A 19,365-nucleotide genomic window follows, 5' to 3' on the forward strand; every position below is an offset into this window, starting at 1 on the left:
GGCTTAGAAACACAGGAGAAAACTTTATATAACATAGCAAATTATTGAAGTTGGCTTGCATCATGTCATTCAACAAAATAAGGGAGAAGATACTGAACTGCTTTTATTGTTTCCAAAAATTCCACTTAGTCCATCCAGAACATGTAAACAACAAGAATAAACAATCCACTTTCCCTTGTATATTTTAGTTGGTAGGCCCATCAGGCCAGCAATTAATTATCTCTTTGTCTCTGATCTACCGCTTGTCCACCATGCTGTATATTTAAATCATATAAGTTATTATTATTCCATAATAAAATAGTTATATAATTGCACCCAGGGATCAGAATGCAACTGAAAAAGAAAAAAAAAACCACTGCAGAAAAATGGCACTGCTCCTGTTTAACAATGTTAAATGTGCTCTACAGCTTAAGTTTCAGACTTATCAAGTTGTCAAATCCATGAGCAGCTCACTCATATTTAGTTACTGAATGTCTCAACCATATTGATTCTCATTGATTTCACACTGTGTAATTATCATAGCTACCATCCAAAAACATTTAAAGAGACAAAGGCTATGAATTCCAGCAAAGAAATCTTTTGATCATTATAATCTTGAGCCAAATTGGTGAACAAGAAGAAATGGTGTAACATCCTTATGCCATTTCTATTTGTCAGTTGCTCTTCACTTCCTAACAATAGACAAGTATCAGAGGGGTAGCCGTGTTAGTCTGGATTTGTAAAAAGTGACAAAGAGTCTTGTGGCACCTTATAGACTAACAAGTGTATTGGAGCATAAGCTTTCGTGGATGAATACTCACTTCATCAGATGCATGTGGTGGAAATTTCCAGGGGCAGGTATAAATATGCAGGCAAGAATCAATCTAGAGATAACGAGGTTAGTTCAGTCAGGGAGGTTGAAGACACACAATAGCAGATTTAAAAGTAGCCATCCTGCAGCAATAAAACTTCAGGACCAGACTCCAAAGAGAAACCGCTGAACTTCAGTTCATTTGCAAATTTGACACCATCAGCTCAGGATTAAACAAAGACTGTGAATGGCTAGCCAACTACAAAAGCAGTTTCTCCTTCCTTGGTGTTCACACCTCAACTGCTAGCAGAGGACCTCACCCTCCCTGATTGAACTAAACTCCAGACTGATTCTCGCCTGCATATTTATACCTGCCCCTGGAAATTTCCACTACATGCATCTGACAAAGTGGGTATTCACCCATGAAAGCTTATGCTCCAATATGTCTGTTAGTCTTAAAGGTGCCACAGGACTCTCTGTTGCTTTTTACTATGGAGAACATAAGTCTATTAGTAAATGAGGATGGGATGAAATTAACGATCATGCAGAAATGACAGTCTTTAACAAGAAAAATGTAGAAAAGACGTCTGAGCAATTAGAACCAAATCCTGGTGTCCCTGAGGTCACTTTAGTGAAAAGCAAACATCTGCTAGCAAAACTGCCTTGCCTTGCATCTCATTATTTTCAGTCCTTCTGTCCTTACAATATGAGACAAGGCTCATTTATGGATTAAGACTCTAATAAATCTGAGTTCCCTACTCTAGTGTGGCACAAAATTTATGCTTCTCTCAGGAAATAAAACAACCTCTATATTTGATCAGTTTCTCATTTTTATCTTGCCCCTAAATATGAGAATAAGTGGGCATTCAATTACATTCAAAGTATAATACATATATTTAGAGATAATAAGGGCCAAATACAGTGCCTGGTGCCCAATTCCAAGTTGCTGGGCCAGGTCTGGCTGAAATACATAAGTAGGGAGAAAGGAAAGGAAAAGGCTGTACAGCAAATGTGGATCTGCTTCAAAGAGACTACTCCAGCTTACCCTCTTGCCTCACCATGGTGTGTCCTTGCCCCGCCCTGGGCATGGGTTTTCAGGGATCTCACGTGAAGCTGAGCTCTGCAGTCTACAGGGGTACAGCTCCTGCATGTTCCTCTATATCCTTCTTCCCACCACTGCCATGGGAACTTTTGCACCCATGGACAAGGGACAGGAGCACAGAATCATAGAAATGTAGGGCTGTAAGGGACCTTAAGAAGTCATCAAGTCCAGCCCCCTGCACTGTGGCAGGACCAAGTAAACCTAGACCATCCTTGAGACGTGTTTGTCCAACTTGTTTTAAAAAGCTTCCAATAGTGGGGATTCCATGACCTTCCTTGGCAGCCTATTCCAGTGCTTCACTACTCTTATAGTTAGAAAGTTTTTCCTAATATCCAACCTAAGTCTCCCTTGCTGCAGATAAAACCCGTTTCTTCTTGTCTTACCTTCATTGAACATGGAGAATAATTAATCACCATCCTCTTTATAACATATTTGAAGATTTATCAAGTCAGCATATAACATAGTAAATGAGTGGATTCATATGCTACAGGGTTTTAGTGAAACAAATATCTTGGCTGATTTTTAAAAACAACTGGATCGTTTCATGACCACATTTTCCCATGTGGCAGAGCTGGTTGGAAAACAGTGACAATGTTTTGCTTTTTTTCCTGTTATACTGGGCCTTGGTTTCTGTCATCAGCAGGATATCTGAATAGATCGGGCAATATATGATATAGTGTGGCAATCTATATGTCGCTTGAAGGAAAATCAGAATAATCACTGAACGTCCTGCTGCTGGCGTATTTGCTGGGTGGATTTATTAGTGTTTTCATGCATATTTTGATTTCAGTGGTTCTGCTGGCTACATCCGTTCTGCCCTCACTGTTAGACTACTCCATGCCTTTTATGGACCGAAGGAGAAAGAACCGCACATTCCCCGGTAGCATCTGTGCATACTTTTAAAGTAGGTTTTATTAATAAAATAAGAGAAGTATTTTGAATGTTTTATAACAATGAATTATTGCTATGGGAAGAAAATAAGAAAAAAGAGAAACAAAACAGCATGGGACTGCTTCCACTTAAAGAGGCGTCTACGACTCATGAAAAATATTTTACTTAGAGTCACTGCTTCGTATCATGGAGCAGTCATAGCACCTCAGGGCTCTTTTCTTCCCGTCATTTTTACATTTCTCTTTTAGGGTATGTTACTGCTACCCATCAGTGGTGATGGTGTTGTCCTTTGTGATCAGAGATGACACTGATGATGCTATTACGTCTTGTGAGTATGGCTGTGGCTAAAAGGAGATGCATGAGCAGCAGTCCTTTCAGCATGAAGTGCATAGGGAGCTCGATGCCAAGGAAGAGATTACAGTCCACACTTGCGTAGTCTGCTGCTATTTATGAGTTAGCCTCTGTGCCTCGAGATCCATATGTTGGTTAATCCTGAAATGATAACCCCATTATTGACTACAACTTGCCAGTGTGATCTATCTGTTGCTGACGACTCCCAGCTGTCAACAGCAACGTTGCACTGTTTCAAGTTATGCTTCAGTGTGTCCTTGAAGCATTTCTTCTGGCCGCCTTGTATGTGGTTGCCCACTTTATTTCACCATACAGCAACTGCTTTGGCATTCTGGTGTTGGCCATCCTCAGCTTATGGCCAGCCCAGTGTAGCTGTGATAGAATAAGCCTGGCTTCAATCCCTGTGGAGTGGCTACATCCCAGAACCTCATTATTGATAACTTTATTGTGTCATTTGATGCTGAGTATGGCCTGCAGATGATGTAAATGGAACTTATCTAGCAGCTTAATGTGATGCCTGTAACAGGTCCAGGTCTCACACCCATACAACAAGTTGGACAGCACAACCATTTTATAGACTTTTAATGTGGTTTGAAGTTTAATACCATGTTGCTGCCAGACTCATCAACAAAGCCAGTTCATCATTTGGCAGGCTATTAGGCAATGACTTGTCAGCTCCTTGAATAGTAAGATCATTTGACAATATACTACTAAGATAGCAGAAGTCTGTAACAGCATTCAGCTGTGTGTTACTGATGGTGACTTGTGGCTTTGTGTAGGTTTCCCTGGTGCAGGTTGATACATGACCTCTGTCTTTTTCAGTGTCAGCCCATTCCTTTCTGCAGCTTCGTGACTCAGTCTGTAATCAATTGTATTTCTTTGAGAGTGTGTGCCTCTAGAGCTGTCACCAGCATGCAGCAGTTCATGAACAATTCCCTTGAATACCTTTGTGAAAGTTCGTAGCCTGTTCAGATTAAATAATTTTCCAGAGGATTAGACACCTATCTAGATACTGGCATTCCAGTCTCTTGTAGCATCACCAAAGATCATTGAGCATTGCTGCCTGAAAGAGATATTTCAGTTTTGCATATCTCTTTTAGGGCTTTGCACTGCCACCCATCACTGTAGTATATAATAGGGATACATCCATAAAAGCTGTAGGCCAAGCATCCTCTGCAATCCCAGTGATGTTAATGGGACTACCTAGAATCATAGAATTATAGAATATCAGGGTGGGAAGGGACCTCAGGAGGTCATCTCGTCCAACCCCCTGCTCAAAGCAGGACCAAGCCCCAGACAGCTTTTATGCTGATTTACTGTACTCTTAACTGATTATACTTTTAGCTATTAAGCGGATCTTACCAGATACAGGCCGATAGGCTTCTTGCATTTCAGCAAAACTTATTCTAAGTATATTAGGAAACACATATCACATGCCTCAATACATCCTAAATTCATAGGAATTAATACTGATAAAATATAAGAATAAAATGGATTAATTTAGAAAAAAGAAACATATTTTATACGGCTGGCTGGATTAGTAGGATAAAATAGCTAGCAAAGTAATCCTATGGGCTACACTATAGAACAAAACAAGGAAAGTATGAAAGTAATAATTCTATTTTTTTCTGCAATCAGCAAAAAAAAATTGTAAAAGGAAGGGGTATTTTTAAGCAATAATCGGTCCTCCCACAAGGAGCTTGGAAATGTTTATTTTGTTTTTCAGACACTTTATGGGCAAGCTGGCGCCAGTGAAAGAACAACCCAGAACACCATGGGTCTACTGTCGCAACAAAAAATTGTGTTGTGTGTTTTGTGTTGTTTGTCTTATTATCGTTATTTTGGTGAATATTATACAAGGTGGGTTAACGTGCCTGGAGAGCTCAGTATACCCATTGTGGGGGAAAGCAAGTGATGTACCGCATTCTATGAGAACACCATCCATTCCCAGTTCCTAAATGGAGGGTGTGACGTTATTGACATGAACTGTGACTGTATAGATCATTGTTGCAACAAGGGTCCTATGGTTTCACCAAGTCTTGTACAGAGGAGGTCAAGTGGGGTGTCTATGGAAAGGTTGTAGTTTGCTGGTTATGATTATGCTGTCTGTATGTGTGTTTCATTTTTGTATTTGAAGATATGAATATTGGCTATGGTATTGTGTCTCAATGTATTTGATTCTAAGTAGCCTCAGTGAAGCATTTGGTCAGCTTCTTGAGAAAGTAAGTGCCCAATCAAGAAACACTTAACTGACAATGGACTTTGGGAGATGCCAATCCACATCTGAGCTTTCCTGGGAACGCTCAAACTCACATGTATACATGAGGTATAAGATTTTGACCCAAGATCTTCATTAAGAATTCATCTGTTGGTGCCAGCTCTTGTCCATTCACTGAACAGAACACAGACCATTGTCCAGGGTCAAATGCATCTGGGTAATGACTCAATTCTTTTCTGCCATATTCCCTTCCTCTTCCTGATTCTCAGCAGGGAGTCCCCCTTTTCTCTTCACTCCTTTAGAACATAAGAATGGTCATACTGGGTCAGACCAAAGGTCCATCTTGCCCAGTATCCTGTCTTCCAACAATGGCCAATGCCAAGTGCCCCAGAGGGGATGAACAGAACAGGTAATCATCAAGTGATCCATTCCCTGTCACCCATTTCCAGCTTCTGGCAAACAGAGACTAGGGACACCATCCTCGTCCATCCTGGCTATTAGCCATTGATGGACCTATCCTCCATGAATTTATCTAGTTCTTTTTTGAACCCTGTTATAGTCTTGGCCTTCACAACATCCTTTGGCAAAGAGTTTCCTCTAACTTTCCAGTGAGCCACACAGCTTCAATAGTTTCAGGCTCAACCCCTCTTTGCATGCTCCAAAGCACCTCCATTTTCATCTCTCATGACGTCATGTCACCAGATCTCAGTTCCTCTTCTCAATTTCTCCTTACCAGATCCAGCAGTGCTGTCAACCTTATGTGTTCAAAAATCATGACTCACGCTTCAAAAATTATGAGATTGACTTTTAAAAAATATCATGTTGTTGGGATTCCTTTTATTTACCTTCTGGTTTTTGAGCCTAAGCTGCATGGGCATCACACTTTCCAGTTTTTCTCTGAAACCATGAAGCCTATTTTTTTTTTTTAATGAGAGCTGAGATTTTCACATAATGACTTGACTCCAGCAACTTTGGGCCTTTCAGGACACCAGATATCAGGAGATTCATGATAAAAAATGTGAGATTTGGCACTACTGTGACTGCCTCTCTGCTAGTACCCAGCTACACCCAAATTCAAACATCCTACTTACAGAGAGTTACTGTGCATAACTCTGGGCTATATGGAATAAGAGCATGCAAACTATAAATCAGTGGCTGCTAGGGACCAAAGATTCTGGCTGCAAGCTGCTGTGAATTGTAATGGCTAACAGTGCTGCTGTGAATTGTCAGAATAAAGGTAGCCTATGACAAGATTGCAAGTCAGGAGAAAGGGGATATACTGGAGAATGGGGACACGTGGGAAGGAGAGGCAGTCAGGACATTTCTGAAGGGAGAAGGAGACAGTCTCTCAAAGTAATAAGTGAACTGTTTAATATCTGAGCTTTTGATGCTTATCCAAACTAAACCAAAGCTCATAACTTTTTGAAGTTAGCTTTGTCCCAGGTTCTAATCCCCTTTTTGTGATATCGCAAACATTTCCATGGTGAGAAAGAGTGGTGTTACAAACAGAATGACTACTTCAGGAGGGAAATAAGCAACATTCATGATCCTGCTGGATGGCCAATGTATTATATTAATAAATAGCACGGGTAACTTTAGAGACATAGAGTATTAAATAAAACAAAGGCCCCTCTAAACAGAATTGTCTCCAAATTAAGTTTTCCATTTTCTATGAGATATCTGTGAAGTGATATTGTATGAAAAATAGCTTTTGTATACAAAGCTTGCTTGTTCTAATGGTGCTGACTGAAGATAAGATGTGGGGACTAGGGATGATGCTTTTTTCTTCTTCGATAAAAGATTTCCCTATGCCTACTTGCGCCTTCCATAGCTTATTTCATATAATAAATAGCTGAAACACTACTGCCCACAACTTTGTTTTCATAACATGTAAAATAAAAAAGATGATCTTTTGCATGCTTGAATTAGTGGGCGCTCATTTTTGGCAATTAAAGTTGCTGAGAGGCAGCTGGAATAATGCCTGCGTCTCTAGCACTAAGAAAACCTTTCTTCTTATTATTGTAGCTGATGGAAAATAGAATCAAAATGTTTTTCAAACAGTTTTCTGAGAGGCTTTCAGTTTGACAAGCCAGCTGCCTCTCGGGTTCCTTATTTTTCCATCGCCTCCTTCTCTGCTCTCTTTTCCTGCTTGTGGAAGATCTCACTTACTTCTAAAGCATCTCCTTGTGACTGGGCGTGGTGTAGCAGGCGCGCATCTTTCAAGTGGCCCCTGCCAGTGGTCACTCTGGCCTTGCGGCAGTCTCTTTTCCTCTATCTTGGCCCCTTGACCAGGTCATGGTTTAATCCTGCCCCTTTAGGATAACAAAGTCTAACAAATAAAAGTCCAAATGTCCTTACAAAAAGGTCTATGGTCCCAGCTCTGGGTCCAGTGATCCTCACACCCTTCTTTCGGGGCTCTTGTCACCCTTGTCCCCTGCTCCAGCCTAAAGCCACGTCACTAGTGGCTGGTAGAGGAACACAGGCCTCCCGCTCCACTGGATTCCAATCCAGGGACCCTATAATCAGCAGCCAAGATCTGCTCCATCAGTCTGCTTGTTGCTGCCTCCCTTCTTACTGTAGCCTATATAACAGGCCTCTCCCACAGCCTCTCTATGTTCACTCTTCTTTCAGGGCTCTCCCCAGGAATCCCCAATAAATCATAAACCAAAAACACAACGTAACCAATATTCTGCCCTTCTCAGACTTGGCCTTTCATGTGTCTCAATTTTCTTGGTTTTGTTCCTCCACTGAACACGTCCCAATGCTCTCCTCCTGGACATCCAGATCCTGGCCTATGCCAGGGCTGGTCACCATTGCAACAGCTCTTCTCCCAATGGCTGCTTCATCTCTCTCCTGGTCCCTTGCCAGACTTCTCTATTTGGGAGAGGATTCCAGGGCCCTCTCCCCCTGGGCTTCCTTCGTGACCCTTCTGGGTTCTCCATTCTCTAGTCCCAGAGAGTGACTGCAGAGTCCTTCTCTCACTCCCTATAGATCCCCCCTGCGCTAAATGTCATCTATTTATAGTCCTCTCCCAGCCCCTCACCAGCTGGTCTTCATCATCAGTTAAGTCTGACTCTCTGTCCTGGTGCAGTCCTGGTATGTTAATTGGCCTCTCTGGCCCACATTAACCTGTTCTCTGCCCATGTGGCATCACACTGCTGCTTCTCCCATTTGATTGGGAGTGGCTTAATTCTTTCAGTGGCAGGGAGGGAGGTCCTACCATTGTACTGAACAGTTCCCTGGCTCAGGAGATTACAACTATGAGACCACAAAACCAGAAATTGTTGAAGTTACCAAAGGTAATTGATGGCAATTCTAAGGAAGTGTACAGTGCTCCCCCTTTTCAGGCAAAGGCTTAAGCCTAGGCTGCTTTAGTCACAACTTCATCAAGGTCCATTTCATAGTTTCATGTTTCATAGCATTTAAGCTAGAAGAGACCATAAATCAAGTCTAACCTCCTGCAAATTGCAAGCTATTAATTTTCACCCAGGAGTAACAAAGGTGCCACCAATGCCTGAGGCCCACACAATGTCAGGGAATTGATTAGGTGAGCTAAACCCAGATGATTCCAGCAGGCAAACAAAGCAGCCCCTCCACGTAATACAAACAATAGATGGCTTTCAAGAAGAGCTATACAAAATGAGAGTGCTGTGTAGAGGGTCCAGAAGTGGAATGGCATCTGGGACTAAAGCCTTCAAGTACACTGCAGTGTCCAAAAGATTAACCTCTGGTGAGATGGCCTCTGCTCCAGGAGCACATTCAGGATTGCTGTTTTGTGAGTCTACCGAATGACAATGATCAAAAGAATGGTTCCCATCCCTCACTTTCACACATAATCCATTTGTGCATGTATTCCTTCACTCCTGATTCAGTAGTGCTCCACTGCCTTCCTCTAGACATGTTCCTTTCATTTCTAGAAGCCAATGGAGATGGGCCATGGAAGTCAGCATAATGACAGATTACAGGTTTTCCATTACGCTTTCTCTCTCCATCATATGTCTTACCTGATTAAAATCACAGTTAGTTACCAACATGGAAGCTCTGCTTTTCTTTCACCTAGTCAAAATCTTTCATTTCATGATCTTCTTGACGAGACAGGTTTCTCTTTCTGCTGATACTAGCCATGTGGATTGATGAGTCAAATAGTTTGGTGACATAAAAGAAGTGGGTGGCTTGCTGGTCCTGAACCTGTCATCTTCACATTGCTGAATGTTGATATTCAGTCACTCAGAACAAAAAGCAGAACATTACAAGTGGGCCAGCGATCCAATGTAATCTTTCTTTTTACTCCATCCTGACTCGTTTTGTAATGAACTCTCTGAAAATCATTATAATGAAGTGATAAGAGGAAAAGCACAGAGCACTGGACTAGTCATAAATTCGCTGACTTAAGATTTAAAACAACAACAATAACAACCCAGCCCCAAATCTCTGGCAATTTAAACCAGTTTGTTTGGTTTAATCTGTTTCCACCCATTCTGGTTTTCATTTGTTTTGCTAGTTCATTTTTTTTTATCTCCACCCCCCTCTCTTCACCCATTTCAATCATTTCTTTTGCTCATTTATAAAGAGGCTTATTTTGGGGATCAGAAATGTCCTTTTGATGTAAGCCATTTTAAAATAAAAAGTCTCCCATAGTATCAAGCCATCAATCAACATTACTTGTATATTTAGATTTTTAAATATATGTTTCATTATTTCTGAGATCCCTGTGGATGGTCTTTGATTTTTCCCAAACGCTCTTTCACATAGCGGGTTTAACTATAACCAAGTGGCTATAACCATTAAATACCACAAAAGTCGTGCTTCTGTCATGCCGCATTTTGGCTTTTGTTTCAAGATTTCTTTTTTATGGAAAAATATCAAAGAAGTATTTATGAGAAATGTTTTTGTTCAGAGAAGGTTGTGGCTAGATTTTTTTCTATTGCAGTTTTCATATGTTTACTTACAACTGGCAATTAATATAGCGGGGCCAAATTCACCTTTGGTGAAACTCCATTGACATCAGTTTCCCAATATGACCAGTAACCTGGCCTACACCCACTGATATTCAATGAAAGTTTTGCCTGACCTCAGTTGGAGCAGAATCCATATGTTGACTGTCTCAGGAGCTATGGCAGACTCTCCAGGCTGTTAAATTCATTGTGCATGTGTAAACTCTGTTCTGGAGCATATGACAGCAGTGGAAGTTAAATAACGGGAGTTTTGCTATTGATATAAATGGGGCCAGGATTTCACTGCTGGAGCCTTAAAATTCTTCTTCCTTTGTACGACTGGGGTATCTTTTTGTTAGAGGAACTAATGTGATCAATGGAATTCACCATAGAGAACAGATAATTCCCTGCAGGACAGGTACTTTGTACCATACCTATCACAGAGCATGCCCCATTTACGTCAATGGCGAAACTCCTATTGACTTCAGTGAGGCTAGGATTTCACTCCAAGTCTTTAGGTGGGACTAGCAGATACACCATTGTAAATCTGGAATAACTTCCCTTTTGTCAGTGAAATTACTCCAGATTTACCCCAATGTAATTGAGATCAAAATCGGGCCCATACATAGCTAGAAAGATTATCAGATAGATAAACAGACAGACTAGCATGAAACCCTAGTATCAAAGCCTAAGGCTCGAATTCTCCACTACATACCAGTTTCTTGAAAAAAATTAGAGTGGCAGGGGATATAATCTGATTCTTGCTTTTCATGTATGGCCTTCCTGATGAACAATAAATCTTCTTCCACGATAAACCCCACCATCTCTTCAGGGTCTTTGATTGCTTTGTATTACAGCAGTTGCTCAAACAGTAGGAAAATCCAGGGTGAACTTTATCACTGTACAGATATTATACTGCTGAACTCTGTTTACAGCACACACTCAGGGAGTTTGCAATTCATTCGACAAATAATAACACACAAATGTTTCCAACATGAAGACCCTTACAGAAATGCACAGGAATTTTCCTTTTCATAAAAAATGTGTCGGTCTAGCTATCTATCAGAAATACTGACCTGCCTTTGATTATGCCCAGGACTCTATTTCTTCCATTATATTCACTCACAACATCATCTGCTTTTCAAAAGCACAATACTTCAAGTTCAAAGCAATCTTTAATAAATCTTTTCTGGGGCCCTTGGATGAAGCAGTAGATCAGAATTCCAATACAGCTGACATTCATCCAAGCAGCAGCAGTAGTTGCTTTTCAATACAATTTGGGCTTGATTCCGATCTTGCTTATACCAGTGTAAATCAGGAGTAACTCCAGTAAAGTCAATGAAGTTGCACTGTGTAAAGCCAGATCAGAATCATTTTCTGAGAATTTAAAATAAACCAGTCATTTAATTATAAGCGACTCAATATTTTTTCTATTACAGATCTCACCCAGCATCCATGTTCCCTTACTGTTTTCTCATTAAAATGCCCCCGTTTTTTGTTAAGTTTATTTATCAGATAAAAAAAGAGAAACAATAAAAAAGTCGAATAGCTTGCAATTAAAGGCCAATGCTGCAGAACTGTGTCTTGGCTTAATAGGTTAGCTTTAATTTCAATCCATTTAATAAGCTGTTTTTCAGGGGTTTAGTGTCACTGTTGCCTTTTCTATTTTTGATTGAGAATCAAGTGGCTGAAGTCATTTGAACCTAGGTGAATGCATTTTAAGCATGCACTGAGGTGCGTTAAGTATGAAATTGTAAATTTAAACAAAGAAATATTTTATAATTACAATGTAAGAGTCTAATTCAGTTAGAGCAAAGGGATTTTCCCTACCCAGTTATGTGGCTGGGTTTAAAAAAAAAAGAGTTCTGGAAATGTTATCTGTGCTCATAGATTCACACTAAACTTATCAACTTAATGTATCTCTCTTCCAGTTTGTGTCCTTTATTTACCTTTATACTAACATATTGAAACAGCACCTTTTCCTCTGCATTCAGACAAAAACAGTTCTTATAGTCAATAAGAAAACTTGTAGTAATGTATACTGATGTTGAAGCACAAACTAACAAATTCAGCAATAAGGTGGGTGAGGTACTATCTTTATTGGACCAACTTCTGTAGGTGACAGAGACAAGTTTTTGAGCCACACAGAGCTCTTCTTCCGGTCTGAGAAAGGTACTGTGCAAGGTGGAACAGACTGTTTAGCATAAGTAGCTAGCACATATTCTAAGGGACCATTCAAGGTAGAGTGGCCAAATAACACCTCTGCAGTTATAGGACAAAAAGAGGGGGTTAGTGGGTGACAGCTTGTTGTAATAAACCATAAATCCAGTGGTAGGTCAGATATAGAATCATCGCTCTAAGCTCATCATCAGAAGTAAGATCTCCACAGATCAGGACACACCAACTCAAAGCAGAGCCAGACCCTGCCAGAACAATAGATGCAAAACTTGCAGATCTGTCTCCACTGATACAATAATCAATACCCCCCACACACAATTTTTACCTGTCAGCTCTGTGTTCTTGGGGAACCAGGCGCAGTACCCAGACTGTCTGACTCACGAAGGACAACCCACTCACCAGCCTCTGAACCAAAACCGATCAGAAGAAAGACTTATAAAAAGCAATGAAAAGGCAGTGAGAGACACACCTAAACCCCTCCAGACAAGAGTGTCAGGATTAAGGCAACTCACCTAGCCTCATTTGCATCAAAGGTGGGACAGAGAGGCATCTCCTTGTGTGTGTTCATCTGATTCTGGGGCTGGAGGAGCCCAGCCCTGGGGAAACAAGGTCCTGCAGGATCGCTCCATTGGGAGGGAACTTGCAGAAGGGCGAAGTAGAGCTCCATATGAAAACGTAAGTGACACAAGCAGTGCATTGATAGAATTACAGAAAACCCCCGCCCCCAGAAGAGTAACTCTAATAAATGAGCATATCCCAAAGTAATGGGCAAATAATAGAATCATAGAATATTAGGGTTGGAGGAGACCTCAGGAGGTCATCTAGTCCAATCCCCTGCTCAAAGCAGGACCAAGACCAACTAAATCTGGTAACACAAGATTTCAAGATCCATGGATCCAGCACATGCCTATCACAACGCATAGTGTACCTTATCCAGTGCACTATATGTGCTGATAACAGCTGTGTGGGTGAAACCAAATAATCACTATGAACACAATCAAATGAACTCACACAGAAAAATGATAAAAGACAAAAACACCATATCACTTGTGGGTGAACACTTTTCACGAAGCAGTCACTCTATATCTGACCTATCAGTCCTTGTCCCCAAAAGAAACCTGCACAACACTTTCAAAAGACGATCCTGGGAGCTTAAATTCATAACTCTGCTAGACATTAAAGATTATGGATTGGACAGAGACACTGGATTTATGGTTTATTACAACAATCTGTAACCCACTAAACCCCTCTTTTTCTCCTATAACTGCAGAGGTGTTATTTGGCCACTCTACCTTGAATGGTCCCTTAGCATATGTGCTAACTACTTATGCTAAACAATCTCGTACATTTATCTATGACACTTGGAGTACCTTTCCCAGACCTGAAGAATTGCTCTGTGTGGCTCAAAAGCTTATTCCTCTCACCAATAGAAGTTGGGCCAAAAAAAAGATATTACCTCACCCACCTTGTCTTGCTAATATCCTGGGACTGACATGGCTACAACTAACTACACTGTATACACATGCAAAATTAACTCCACAATATGCATACACCAAAAATTCCAGAAACTATTCCACGCCTTCTATGCACACTAGCCAGGGCTGGCTCCAGGCACCAGCTTGCCAAGCAGGTGCTTGGGGCGGCCACTCCGGAGAGGAGCGGCACGTCCAGCTATTCAGCGGACGGTCCCTCACTCCTGCTCAGAGCGAAGGACCTCCCGCCGAATTGCTGCCGCAGATCGCGATTGCGGCTTTTTTTTTTTTTGCGCCGCTTGGGGCGGCAAAAACCCTGGAGCCGGCCCTGACACTAGCTCTACCATGTATTTTCTATGTAAGCTACCCAACAAGAGCACAAGATAAGTTCCACAGTGCAGCAGGGAATGTGCAACATTTTGCAAAGTTTGTGCAATTCATTCAGACCAAAGTTAAGCAATGAACAAGAAGAAACAAATCCTAAAACGCACAAAAATGCAAGAATTTAAAATAAAAATGCAACAGTTGGGGATAAAAATGATTCCACCACATGCCCAGAATAAACCCCACTGCTTTTGCTAAGCCAGAAATCATAAATGGCCTGTGCACAATATGCAATAATTCATTTTAAGTATTGTGTTATGCTGCAGAAGAAAGTTCTGTCCTCTTCTCAGAGGAAACTGGAAAGTCAGTTACATGGACTTGTTTGTGATACTTATGTGATATAAATAGTAATACCCATTCCTAGAGACCACATACATTGTATTAAGATATAGTACTGGATTTCACTTGTGGTTCTAAAGATGATGTTAATATGTTTTTCTACTTATGTCACAAATGGAAATGTCTTTCGTGATCTCATCTCAGTCCTAAGTGGAAATATGTCTCCGTCAAAAAAACACCCCGTAAGTCGGCAAGTTTTGAAAACATGGATAAGGAGAATATCAGGATTGGGATAGCAAACATTTTGCAAGTTAGGATTAGTTCTTTTGATACAGCTGTGGGTAGAAAGTGTATAACATTCACCACAATATTTGGTGTACCACACTCACCACAAATGAAAGAAAGACACATATACAGTGCTTGGATATCTTCCCTTGTTCCATATGAATATATATATAATTTAAATACCCCTGGGCCAGATCCTGAGCTGGTGTAAAGTGTCATAGACCCATTGACTTGGTGTAAATCAGCACAGCTACATTGACTTCAGTAGAGCTACACTGATTTACACCAGCTCAGGATCTGGCCTAATTTATGGTGGGAATGAGTCTATTATATACAAACCCTGAAGTCAATTATGATGGAAAATATTTAAATCTATTTACATTCAGTAATATTGTGCCTTAAAGGCCTGCTCCTGCACTGTGTAAGTTAATGGGAATGTTGCTATTGATTTCAATTGGAGCAGGACCAAACTCCTCAACCCATCTAACCTGAGTATATGGGTCAAGCTCTGAGCAGGGGTGTATCAGGAGAAGAATCTTCCCTCATACTGCCCCCTGGAGAGGCAGGCTGGTAGGATCCATGCAGTGGCAGATCCCCAACCTTCTATTCCATGCTCCTGCTGAGGAAGGAACTTGTGTGGAGCAGGACTTCATATCTGGAGTTTGTGCACACCCCACCACCACTCTCAGCATCCAGCCCCCCTTCAACAGTAGGGCTGCACTAGAGAACAGCAGCCACAGAGGTAAGGGTTAGATGTGCCCTGGAGATCTATCAAAGTCAAGGTTTTTCAGATATAAAACACATGGAATATGATTATTTCCCAAATATTGTGAGCAAGCCAAATTCTGCCCTCAGACACATGCACACAATTCTATGGACTTTGCTGGAAGTTGGTTGTGTATATTGTATGTATACATCTGAGGGCTCAATTTGTGCCTCTGTATACATAACCCATCACAACTCCTAAAATAAAATTGTGACAGAAATACTGTAGCTTTCAAAGCACATGCTGTATTGAAATAAGTCTGTTGTAAAATAGGTATCATGCACTAGCAATCATGCACAAAACATGCATTTTACATGCATTGCCTCAACAACCCACGAAAACTATTCTAAAATATTTTGCTTGATTTTTTTTCTTAAAATGCCTGAACTCTTAGTACAACTCAATAGCATAAGGGTATTATAAACTGGGAATTAGGACATTTTCTCAAATATATTCTCATTTTGTATAGACATTTGCCACCTGAACACAGGAGCTAAGCTGCATAAATAACGCTTTGTCTTGATTTCTCCCAGAACTCCTAAGGGTCACAGGAGGATATATATATATATATATATATACACATACACACACACACACACACACTCACACATAGCAGTATGGTAGAAGAATTATACATGTAAATCTTAAAAACCTAATTTAAAATGAAGCAATAACCCTCTTTGTTTCCTCTTTGGCAAAAGACCTATGCAATTTGAAGGGCCCATTTCAAGGAAAGGGTCACACATTAGCTAGGCTGTTTTCAGTGGTGGCAGATGACAGAACAAGGAGCAATGGTCTCAAATTGCAGTGGGGGAGGTCTAGATTGGATATTAGGGAAAACGATTTCACTAGGAGGGTGGTGAAGCACTGGAATGGGTTACCTAGGGAGGTGGTGGAATCTCCATCCTTAGAGGTTTTTAGGGCCTGGCTTGACAAAGCTCTGGTGGAGATGATTTAATTGGGGTTGGTCCTGCTTTGAGCAGGGGTTGGACTAGATGACCTCCTGAGGTCTCTTCCAACCCTAATCTTCTATGATTACTTTTTATACAAGGACATTTCTGCAATAGAAATCCTGGTGCCTTTGCCTTAAATGATACTGGGTGTTGTGACCAGAACCCCTTTAGGATAGGCATGACACTCAATAGTGGTATATACTTGTGATTGGCACAGATAGAAAGTAGGTAGTATATGTTGGCAGGATTGAGCTCTATCCTCAGTATCCCTGTGTAGGCCAGCCTTAGAAGGCAGGTTCTAATATTAATTTTAAGGGAAGCATGTTGTTACAAAGCAAACTAGAATTTATGGAGAATAATTCTAGAGCTACCTGTAGAAATGAACAGAAAGGACCAACTGTGATACAATGAACTAAGCATGGAGCTGTGATTCAAGATACTTGAATACTACTTACCCCTTCTATGCCTCTGTAAAATGAAGTTAATGATAATCAGTTTTGCAAAGTATTATTATATAAGTGCTAGATAAATGCATGATACTATAAATGGATGGGGTATTGAGGATGAAAAAGTGAGGTGTGGCTTTTCAATTCCATTCTCAAGATATTTTAGAAAGTTACTTGTATCTAGGGCTCATCAAAAAAATTCTGTTGAAACTATTTTTCATCAGGAAATTGGGCTATTGGCTAAATGAAAACTTTTGCAGAAAGTCCGAGCTTTTCATGGACATTTTTTACTTCATCAGAAACCCAAAGACTTTTTAGCAAAAGACCAAAATATTTTTGGATTTTGGGCTAAACTGTCAAAAAAAGTCAAAATTTTCTTTGAGAAAAACAAAAACTAAACAAAATAAAAAGTAAATTTTCCAAAAAGCTCTATTTATATCCTTTTTTGAGGGTCAAACATCTGTTTCAAATAATGGATATTATTTTTCTTTCTTTCTTCATTTCTTTCTTATCCCTTTTTAGTTTTTTTAAAAGATCTGATAACACAGAATTATCTTTACTTGAAGAGAACATTTTCTATCAGTGTAGGTATTCAGAATTTTCCTGATGTCTCCTGTCATAAATTAGATCTTCTCAAACCACAATTTTTAAAAACTAGACTACAGGCCAGATCTTTGCACAGCACAAACAGTTTAATACAAAGCCCATTAAAGTCAGTAGAAAGACTGCTATTGATTTCAGTAGGCTTTGGATCAGTTCCTACATGCACAATCTTCCATTCATAGAAGGGTCATCTCTATACCCAGGTGATATTCTGCTACCATTGAGCCAACTCAGAAGCTTTTATAATACCTCCTTCTGTGCTGTGTGTGGCCTAAGGACAAGAGGTGCAGACAGGGTGCCCCTATGCCATGCTTATTCCTGCTTGTTGATATAGCTCTGTGGGGATGTTAGTAGCCAGTATATATTGCAGCCATCCTCAAGGGACTGGTCCTCCACACAGCAGCAGCAGAATCAGGGCAGTGCAAAGCTGAGCTTTAAGATACCTTTGTTATATTAAAATATTTTAAAACAATCATAAGAACATAAGAATCGCCATATTGGATCAGACCAATGGTCCATCTTGCCCAGTATCCTGTCTTCAAACAGTGACCATTGCCAGATGCTTCAGAGGGAATGAACAGAACAGGGCAATTTATTGAGTGAGTCATTCTCCCCCTGACATCCAGTCTCAGCTTCTGGAAGTTGGAGGGTTAGGGACACCCAGATCATGGGATTGCATCCCTGACCATCCTGGCTAATAGCCATTGATGGACCTATCCTCCATGGAGTTAAATTTTTATTTAACCAAGTTATATTTTTGGCCTTCACAACATCCCCCGGCAATGAGTTCCACAGATTGACTATGTGTTGTGTGAATTAGAACTTCCTTATATTTGTTTGAAACCTGCTGCATATTAATTTCACTGGGTGACTATGATTCTTGTGTTATTCTTGTGAAGGGGCCAACAACACTTCGCTATTACCCTACTCACTTTTTCCGCATCATTCATGATTTTTAGACCTTAGTCATCTCTTTTCTAAGCTGAAGATTCCCAATCTTCTTAACTTCCTATGGAAGCTGTTCCATACCTTTAATCATTTTTGTTGCCCTTTTCTGTATCTTTTGTAACTCTAATATCTCTTTTTTGACATGGGTGACCAAAACTGCACACAATTTTCAAGGTGTGGGCATACCATTCTGATATTTTCTATTTTATTATCTATCCCTTTCCTAATGGTTCCTAACATTCTATTAACTTTTTCGACTGCCACTTCACATGAAGCAGATGGTTTCAGAGAACTAACTGCAATAACTCCAATATCTCTTTCTTGCATGGTAACAGCTAATTTAGACCCCATAATTTTATACATATAGTTGGGATTATTTTTTCCAATGTGCATTACTTTGCATTTAGATACCCAGTTTAGTGAGATCCTTTTGTAACTCTTCACATGTAGTTTTGGATTTAGCTATTTTGAGTTATATAATATATTGATGGAATAGAATATTTATCGAAATAGAATAATCATTTTTTAATCGGCTGTTAATTAAGATTGAGAATATATAACTTCCTATACAAGGTATGTACTCCTTCATTCTTGATTTACTTTACAATTCTAAATATAATTTGAGGATTCAAATTGTTTTAAACTATATTTGTCAGTGCTGAATGCATTTCTCTATGATCTGAAAAATGTTAGATGCTATTTGATTATGCATCAGATGATTTAAAATATGAAGAGTAAACAAAAACACAACTTTGGGGCATAAAC

This window comes from Chrysemys picta, chromosome 3, assembly GCF_011386835.1.
Source record: "Chrysemys picta bellii isolate R12L10 chromosome 3, ASM1138683v2, whole genome shotgun sequence".
NCBI classification, from domain to species: domain Eukaryota; kingdom Metazoa; phylum Chordata; order Testudines; family Emydidae; genus Chrysemys; species Chrysemys picta.